The sequence below is a fragment of the Arachis stenosperma genome, chromosome 9 (assembly GCF_014773155.1).
Source record: "Arachis stenosperma cultivar V10309 chromosome 9, arast.V10309.gnm1.PFL2, whole genome shotgun sequence".
NCBI classification, from domain to species: Eukaryota; Viridiplantae; Streptophyta; class Magnoliopsida; order Fabales; family Fabaceae; genus Arachis; species Arachis stenosperma.
In genome coordinates, this window is record NC_080385.1 from 102985761 (window position 1) to 102994613 (window position 8853).

At 37.2% G+C, this 8853-nt stretch overlaps 1 non-coding gene across 1 annotated transcript; it reads left to right on the forward strand.

The window, feature by feature from the left end:
* Positions 1–398: 398 nt before the first annotated feature.
* On the forward strand, positions 399–506 carry LOC130953159 (small nucleolar RNA R71). Its single transcript, XR_009075332.1, has one exon. It is a non-coding gene; the product is annotated as a small nucleolar RNA R71 (small nucleolar RNA).
* The last annotated feature ends 8347 nt before the right edge of the window (positions 507–8853 follow it).

The following is an 8853-nucleotide window of genomic DNA, read 5'->3' on the forward strand; positions in this document are numbered from 1 at the left end:
TAGGGTTCTCCTAGGTAATTCACCTCTTCCATGGAAGGGTTCTCAGGATCATAAGCTTCTTCCTCAGATGAAGCATCCTTAGTACTGTTTGGTGCATTTTGCATTCCAGACAGACTTTGAGAAATCAAATTGACTTGTTGAGTCAATATTTTATTCTGAGCCAAAATGGCATTCAGAGTGTCAATCTCAAGAACTCCTTTCTTCTGACTAGTCCCATTGTTCACAGGATTCCTTTCAGAAGTGTACATGAATTGGTTATTTGCAACCATTTCAATCAGTTCCTGGGCCTCAGTAGGCGTCTTCTTCATATGAAGAGATCCTCCTGCAGAGCTATCCAAAGACATCTTGGATAGTTCAGAGAGACCATCATAGAAAATACCTATGATGCTCCATTCAGAAAGCATGTCTGAGGGACATCTTCTGATTAATTGTTTGTATCTTTCCCAAGCTTCATAGAGGGATTCTCCATCCTTCTGTCTGAAGGTTTGGACTTCCACTCTAAGCTTACTCCATCTTTGTGGTGGAAAGAACTTTGCCAAGAAGGCATTGACTAGCTTTTCCCAAGAGTCCAGGCTTTCTTTAGGTTGAGAGTCCAACCATATTCTAGCTCTGTCTCTTACAGCAAAAGGGAATAGCATCAGTCTATAGACCTCAGGGTTAACCCCATTAGTCTTGACTGTGTCACAGATTTGCAAGAACTCAGCTAAAAACTGATGAGGATCTTCCATTGGAAGTCCATGAAACTTGCAATTCTGTTGCATTAGAGAAACTAATTGAGGCTTAAGCTCAAAGTTATTTGCTCCAATGGCATGGATAGAGATGCTTCTCCCATAGAAATCAGGAGTAGGTGCAGTAAAGTCACCAAGCACCTTCCTTGCATTGTTGGCATTGTTGTTGTTTTCGGCTGCCATGTGTTCTTCTTCCTTGAAGAATTCGGTCAGGTCCTCTAAAGAGAGTTGTGCCTTGGCTTCTCTTAGCTTTCGCTTCAAGGTTCTCTCAGGTTCAGGGTCAGCTTCAACAAGAATGCCTTTGTCTCTGCTCCTGCTCATATGAAAGAGAAGAGAAAAAGAAAGTGTGGAATCCTCTATGTCACAGTATAGAGATTCCTTGAAATGTCAGAGGAAAAGAGAAATAGAAAGAAGAAGGAGAAGAAGAATTCGAACTTAAAGTAGATAAGGTTCGAATTGTGCATTTAGAAGGAGTGGTACTCCATAAATAGAAGGATGTGGGAAGGAGGGAAGAGAATTTTCGAAAATTCATTTAAAAGATTTTGAAAACATTTTAAAAATGTGATTGATGATTTTCGAAAATTAAAAGTGAAAAGAAATCAAGTGATTTTTGAAAAAGATTTTTAAATTAGAAGTCAAAAAGATTTGATTGAAAACTATTTTGAAAAAGATGTGGTTAAAAAGATTTGATTGAAAAGTTATGGTTTTAAAAAGATGTGATTGAGAAGATATGATTTGAAAACAATTTTAAAAAGATTTGTTTTGAAAACAATTTGAAAAGATATGATTTAAAGAGAAATTGATGACTTGCCTAACAAGAAAAGATATGATTCAAACATTTAAACCTTTCTCAACAGAAAAGGTAACAATCTTGTGATGTTCAATCAAATCATTAATTGTTAGTAAGTATCTTTTAAAAAGGAAAGAAATTGATTTTGAAAACATTTGATTGAAAAGATTTGATTTGAAAAAGATTTGATTTTGAAAAACTAAAAAAAAAATTGATTTGAAAACAAAATCTTCCTCCTAGCACCATCCTGGCGTTAAACGCCCAGAATGGTATACATTCTGGCGTTTAACGCCCAAAATGCTACCTTTTTGGGCGTTAAACGCCCAACCAGGTACCCTGGCTGGCGTTTAAACGCCAGTCTGCCTTCTTCACTGGGCATTTTTGAATGCTCAGCTTTTTCTGTATAATTCCTCTGCAGTATGTTCTGAATCTTCACTTCTTTGTATCATTGACTTGAAAAGACACAAATTAAAAATATTTTTGGATTTTTAATAATCAAAATGCAAAAGGAATCAATTAACAATGCATGCAAGACACCAAACTTAGCAGTTTGTATACTACTGACACTAACAATATGAGAATGCATATGAGACACACAAAATACTTCAAGTCAATAGAATTCAAAGATCAAAACAAAGAAATATATGCATGGATTCGAAAATTATAACAAAAACATGCAATTGACACCAAACTTAGGATGAGACACTAGACTTAAGCAAGAAACATCAAATATTTTTGGTTTTTTTTTTTTTGAATTTGTAAATTTTTTTTTTTCGAAAATTAAGTGGGAAAAGGTATCAAAATTCTTAATGAGAATTCCAGGAATCAGTGCAATGCTAGTCTAAGACTCCGGTCCAGGAATTAGACATGGCTTCACAGCCAGCCAAGCTTTCAAAGAAAGCTTCGGTCCAAAACACTAGACATGACCAAAGGTCAGCCAAATCTTAGCAGATCACTGCTCCAAGAGCAAAATTGATGAGAATCAACCAAGCTCTTGTGGTGATGAGTTGAAACCTCGGTCCAATTAGATTAGACATGGCTTCTCAGCCAGCCAGATTTCAACAAATCATCATGAAACTCTAGAATTCATCTTCAAGAATTTCGAAAAAAATAATACCTAATCTAAGCAACAAGATGAACCGTCAGTTGTCCAGCCTAAACAATCCCGGGCAATAACACCAAAACTTGATGTTGTTGCCGGATCTTGGCACTGATGTTACCAAAAGCTTGCTCAAAACTTGAACAATCCCCGGCAACGGCGCCAAAAACTTGGTGGGCGAAATTGTGAACAATACTTTTTCACAACTCAAATAATCCCCGGTAATGAACTCCAAGAACTTGGTGCGCTCAATACCATGGCATTACACAACTTCGCACAACTAACCAGCAAGTGCACTGGGTCGTCCAAGTAATAAACCTTACGTGAGTAAGGGTCGATCCCACGGAGATTGTTAGTATTGAAGCAAGCTATGGTCATCTTGTAAATCTTAGTCAGGCAAACTCAAATGTATATGATGATGAACGAAAATAACATAGAAGATAAAGATAGTGATACTTATGTATATCATTGGTGTAAGAGCTTCAGACAAGTGTATGAAGATGCCTTCCCTTCCGTCTCTCTGCTTTCCTACAGCCTTCATCCAATCCTTTCTTACTCCTTTCCATGGCAAACTCATGTAGGGTCTCACTGTTGTCAGCAGCTACCTCCCATCCGCGCAGTGAAAGCTAATGCACACACTCTGTCACAGTGCTGCCAGTCACCGGTTTGGTTCCCTCCCCTACCGGAATAGAATAACTCTTTTGCGTCTGTCACTAACGCCCAGTAGGTTACAGGTTTGAAGCACGTCACAGTCATTCAGTCATTGAATCCTACTCAGAATACCACAGACAAGGTTAGACCTTCCGGATTCTCTTGAATGCTGCCATCAGTTCTTGCCTATACCACGAAGACTCTGATCTCACAGAATGGCTGGCTCGTTTGTCAGGCGAGCACTCGGTTGTCAGGCGATCAACCATGCATCGTGCAATCAGAAATCCAAGAGATATTCACTAAGCCTCAGATGCTTGTAGAACAAGAATGGTTGTCAGTCACCTTGTTCATGGGTGAGAATGGTGATGGGCGTCAATCATCACCTTCATCATGTTGAAGAACGAGTGATATCTTGGTAAAAGAACAAGCGGAATTGAATGGAAGAACAATAGTAATTGCATTAATACTCGAGGTACAGCAGAGCTCCACACCTTAATCTATGGTGTGTAGAAACTCCACCGTTGAAAATACATAAGAATAAGGTCTAGGCATGGCCGAATGGCCAGCCTCCCAATGATCTAAGATAGCATAACAAATAGCAGATAGCTACCAAGATGTTCTAAATACAATAGTAAAAGGTCCTACTTATAGAAAACTAGTACATAGATGAGTAAATGACATAAAAATCCACTTCCGGGCCCACTTGGTGTGTGCTTGGGCTGAGCACTGAAGCAAATTTCGTGTAGAGACTCCTCTTGGAGTTAAACGCCAGCTTTGGTGCCAGTTTGGGCGTTTAACTCCCATTTGGGTGCCAGTTCCAGCGTTTAACGCTGGGATTTCTTGAGGTGACTTTGAACGCCGGTTTGAGCCATCAAATCTTGGGCAAAGTATGGACTATCATATATTGCTGGAAAGCCCAGGATGTCTACTTTCCAACGCCGTTGAGAGCGCGCCAATTGGGCTTCTGTAGCTCCAGAAAATCCGCTTCGAGTGCAGGGAGGTCAGAATCCAACAGCATCTGCAGTCCTTTTGAGTCTCTGGATAAGATTTTTGCTCAGGTCCCTCAATTTCAGCCAGAAAATACCTGAAATCACAGAAAAACACACAAACTCATAGTAAAGTCCAGAAAAGTGAATTTTAACTAAAAACTAATAAAAATATACTAAAAGCTAACTAGATCATATCAAAAACATACTAAAAACAATGCCAAAAAGGTAACAAATTATCCGCTCATCACCTGCCTATGAGCTCCCATGCAAGTTTTCACAAGCATGCAACCTCAATACATGATCATACAACTAGAACCACCACTTCTCCTAATCTTTTGCTCACCTCAAAATTGTTTAATTCCTCAATCCTTCTTTTCAAAGAACTTTCAAGTGATGCATTCTTGAAAATTGAGTGCAAACAAGTTTTGAAGATAAGAATGTTGTGAATAATCAAGCATCCTGCTTATTGAATTATGAAGAGAGACTGTGCTATGCAGGCAGGCAGGAATATAAAAAAAAACTATACTATGCAAACATGCAGGACAAATAAGGATACAACCCAACTTTCAATTACAGCAATATTTGATGTAAAACAATCACTTAACAATACAACCTGTTGGAGTTCACTTGCTGTCCTTCTTCTCATCATCATCAATTCTGACTTTCATGTTCATCTTTCACCTCTTTGGTTGATGATGCTAAAAATCTCCAAAAGTTTGTATGATATTCTGCAGTGATATTGAAAGTTGCTTGTTCCCCAAGCACTTAGAAACAGTGGTTAGTCTGCATGATTTATTTGTGGGCTTTTTGCACTTACTTTGGTGTGGGAACACCAAACTTAGTACCTTGCCAAAGGTTTTCATTAACCATGTGTGAAATTCTTTTTTTTTTTTCAAAAGCAATAAAACTGAAAATAGCAGAATAGTTAATTAGTTTGTCTAACTGCTTGAAGCTAGCATTATGCAGAAGGTGAGAATATATTGTATGATGGAATTTTGGTGGAACACCAAACTTAGAATCCTTCATTCTCCCTTAGATTGTTTTGGTGTGCAACACCAAACTTAGCTTCTTGCAATATAGATAAAACTAATTAACCTTTTTATTGAAACAGATATAAAAAGAAAGCTACCTCCGGTTGGGTTGCCTCCCAACAAGCGCTCTTTTATTGTCACTAGCTTGACATCTTGCTCTTTGATTATGGAGGTTGAAAATCATAATGCCTCAGTTTTTCTCCTCTTGCTGCAGGATTCCTTTCCTCCATGATCTGCACAATCACAAACAATCCAAATGAAAATTGGATATTCTCATGCCAGAATGTAGTCAGAGGATTAGTTGACACAATGTGTCAAACAGTTAATAGGCTTTGAGAGAAAATCAGAAGAAAATTGCTCTTGTTGTACAGAACAACAAGAAACGGACACAGAACCAGAAAAGCAATGTACTCTACTGAGAGAGCAAAGTTAGTGTCAGTTTAGGCAAAAATGCAAACAGTTAATGGGTTAGTCAAAAATTAAGAAAAAGTGCTTGATCTAAATAACCACCTCACTTAATCATTGTCAATCTAATCAATCCCCGGCAACGGCGCCAAAAACTTGATGGGAAATTTTGGTTGAAAAATGAATCTCTCCCAAAACAACACAGATCTAACCGGCAAGTGCACCGGGTCGCATCAAGTAATAAAACTCACGGGTGTGAGGTCGATCCCACAGGGATTGAAGGATTGAGCAATTTTAGTTTAGTGGTTGAATTAGTCAAGCGAATCAAGATTTGGTTGATTGAGTTGCAGAATTTAAATTGCATTGAAAGTAAAGAGAACAAGAATTAAAATGCTGAATCTTAAAGAACAAGAAATTAAATGGCAGAAACTTAGATTGCAAGAAATGTAAATTGCAAGAATCTTAAATGACAAGAAATGTAAATGGCTTGAAATGTAAAGGGGATTGGGACTTAGATTTGCAGGAATTAAACACAGAAAAGTTAAATTACATCAAACAGAAAGTAAATGGGAATTGGGAATGAATTAGATTCAAACAGACAAGTAAAATGAACTATTAATGCAAGAAACAGAAAATTGAAATGGTGAGTTGAGATCTCAGGTCCCAGAGACTAGAAAACCGAGTCTAGATCTCAATGCCTTCCTAGATCCAACAAGAACAATAGCAATAGAATTGTAAATTGCAAAGAGATTAGATGAAGAAGCAATGAACCGAATTGGAAATTAAATTGCAGTGAAAATCAACAGAAAGATCTAAGGTGAGATTGAAACAGAATTCCTTCAATTCTCTAACCCAAGATCCAAGACAAGTATAATTGAAATTGAAAGCAATTAAACTAAGGAAATAAAATCACTCAAGCTCCCAAAACAGAAAAGTAAACTCTCTAAAAACTCTCAAAAGGAAGCTCCTCTAATAAATTGAATTCTAGCCTATTTATACACTTTCTTCAATTGATCTTCAAGCCTTGAGTTGGGCCTTTGCTCTTGGTGGAATTGGGTTGAAAGAGGCCTTGGTTGATTGCTCTTGAAGTTTGGAGAGAAACCCAAGTGAATCAATTGGACCGGATTTGAGTTTTTGCAAAGTTGGATTTAAAGTTAGCCTCAAAGTTAGGGGGCTAACTTTGAGGCCAACTTTTTCTAGCAGCAAACCCAATCTGCTGCACTTCACGTTGGTGCCAACGTTAGGGGGCTAACTTTGTCCCTAACGTTGGCCTTGCTTTGTGTTGGAGTGGCGCCAACGTTAGCCCAAAAGTTAGGGGCTAACGTTGGCGCAAACGTTGGCACACCCTGGGGAGAATTTCTCATGCCAACGTTAGCCTCCAAGTTAGGGGGCTAACGTTGGCGCAAACTTTGAGTGCCCAGGGAGAAAATTTCAACTTCTCAAGTTAGCCTTCAAGTTAGGGGGCTAACTTTGAGGCTAACTTTTTCACCAAAAGTTTGTGCCAAAGTTTAGGGGCTAACTTCAAGTCCAACTTCATTTATTCCTGGTTCAATTTCACTTTTCTCATTGTTCTCTCTTAGCTTCTAGCATTTCCTTCTTACTTCAACTCTTTTCCAAGCTTTCTTCACCTATCATAAATCAACCAAATACATCAAAGCTATGCTTGAAATCATGAGATGATCATTCTATCCTAATATGCACCAATTATGGCATCAAACCTCATGAAATTGCATTAATTTATCTATGGTTGATTCAATCAAAGGAAACATGAAAATCTACCTAAATTGGCTTGCTTGTAGCTCAAGAAAGTGCATAATTCAATTGAAAACAAAAGAAAAAGACTAGTGAAATCAGGCTAAGATGACTTGTCATCATAAAGTATGAACTATTATATATTGCTGGAAAGCTCTGGATGTCTAATTTATAACGCCATTGAGAGAGCGCCATTTGGAGTTCTGTAGCTCCAGAAAATCCATTTCGAGTTCAGAGAGGTCAGAATCCAACAGCATCAGCAGTCCTTTGTCAGCCTTCTTATCAGAGTTTTGCTCAGGTCCCTCAATTTCAGCCAGAAAATACCTGAAATCCCAGAAAAACACAAAAACTCATAGTAAAGTCCAGAAATGTGAATTTAGCATAAAAACTAATAAAAACATCCCTAAAAGTAGCTAGATTATACTAAAAACTATCTAAAAATAATGCCAAAAAGCGTATAAATTATCCGCTCATCAGTCACCACCGCCAGCATAAGGGATCTCTCAATTTTCAAACACATACAAAGCATACAAGGAATACACAAGTCTGGAAAGCAGATATAACAATTAGATCAAATAGCAGATAAATACAATATAGCAAGCAAGCAAGCCAATTACAAATGCACACCTAAACAAAACACACAAATGATATCATTACTCGTCCACCCATGCCGGTGTTTCACCACAACCTGGAGTAAGCATTACTCATCCACTCAGGCAGGTGCCTCAAACCATAACCTGGATAGAAATTACTCATCTATCCTCAAAATGATTACTCGGATAGGAGTTATTCATCTATCCTCAAAATCATCACTCGGATAGGAATTACTCTTGTATCCTCAAAATCATCATCTCATTCAACCATATCACCTCATCATTAATTCAATCCTTCACTTCTCAATCTCTTTTAATATCAATATAATACTCCCAAGATCCTCAATCATTATCTCATAATTCTTATAAATCACAACTTAATTAAATATTCTATAATATCTCTTTTCTCCTCAACCCCATTACTTAATTCTAATAACATTATCTCCTTTCACACTTTCTAAACACGAACTTGTGGATTGATAAAGTAATTTTTCTTTTTAAAACTTCAAATAATTAAATAAATCTCTTTTCGTCGTCATTTAAAATTAGATAAGATAAATCATAAACCATTTTTAAAACTGTTTTGTGCTTTAAAACAATTTTTAGCAAGGTTCAAATCCATACCAAGTAAAAATTGAAAATCCTAATTGAAAACCTCAAAAACATTTATCCCCAAATCTATTACCTTAATTACTCTAAAGATCTTTAAAAGTACTCAACACATATTTCTTTGAATAAAATTAGTCAAATCAAACTCATTTTCCTTTAACCCAAACTTCTAAAACTCTTTAAATTCTTACAAAAATTCTGGCATA